This window comes from Otolemur garnettii, unplaced genomic scaffold (genome assembly GCF_000181295.1).
Source record: "Otolemur garnettii isolate 467f Iridium unplaced genomic scaffold, OtoGar3 scaffold00059, whole genome shotgun sequence".
Taxonomy (NCBI): domain Eukaryota; kingdom Metazoa; phylum Chordata; class Mammalia; order Primates; family Galagidae; genus Otolemur; species Otolemur garnettii.
In genome coordinates, this window is record NW_003852454.1 from 7,342,751 (window position 1) to 7,343,862 (window position 1,112).

Sequence of the window (1,112 nt, forward strand, 5' to 3'; positions counted from 1 at the left end):
TAGGGACCAAAGGCAGGGAGGCCGGTGAGCAGGTTCTTGCTGGTCCTGAGGTGGGAAGCTGATGATGGACATGACTAGGTGAGGGCAGATGAAGTACATACACTGCGAGGAAAAAATTGCCCAAATTTTCTGACTGATGGAGTTTGGGTAGGTAGAGTGGGGGGTGGAAGGAATAAGAGGTGCATGGGAAAGTTGGAGCTGGTTTCCAAGGCAAGATGAGAAGTTCAGCTTTGCAAGTTCAGTCAACTTTGTTGAGTTGACTGTGTTAGTGAGATGTTGCATGAGTGGCTGTGCTTTTGGACTATTTTTTTGGAGCCTGAGACTGGAGATGAGGGGGTCCTTTAGAGAGAGGTTATTTGAACCTGTGCCTGTGAAGGAGGAAGAGTGCATACTATTTAGTAGTGATCAGCCCCTGGAGCCCATGGAAGTGATTAAAGACACGGGGGGAGAAGTTGGGAGAGGAGCCAGAGGCCATGTCCAGATCTGCCCAGACAGAAGCTGGGACTGATAGGTGATATATGTGCTATGCTTTCTCCTGCTGCACTGGAAATCATTCACTTACTTATGAAGACTTTAAGGTTTGGCAGTGAAGGCAAATAAACTCCTGAAAACATGTAGATTCTCCAAACAAGAACTTATCAGAAAAAAATGACAAGGGAAGTAACTTATTTAGTTGGGTCCTTACATTGATTTCTCATGATCATCTGGTGTCTTTTACTATTAATTAACATTTACCCACAGCCATATGCTCTGGGTAGAGGTATGCATTTATCCATTGCAGCTGTGTGTTTCTGTGTCAGAACGCTTGCCTTGCTGTCTGGACCTACCAGCGGGACCTGCCCACAAGGCTAGTTTAGAGGTCAGAAAGATTCCCCTGCACCTTCCTTGCCATGTCCTTGTTAGCAAACCTTCTGCTGATGAACCTGTTGCTCTCCCTGAGAGTGCAAAGGAAGTCAGAGGATTTTTCACAGCTGGGAAGTACAGAGGGCACATTATTTGTTTTTGCTTTTCAGGGAATACCATAAGAATGTTATAATCATTTAAGAAGAGGTTGTTTTGGGAGGATGGCCAATAGATTGAACCTATCTCTCTCTCTCTCTCTCTCTCTCTCT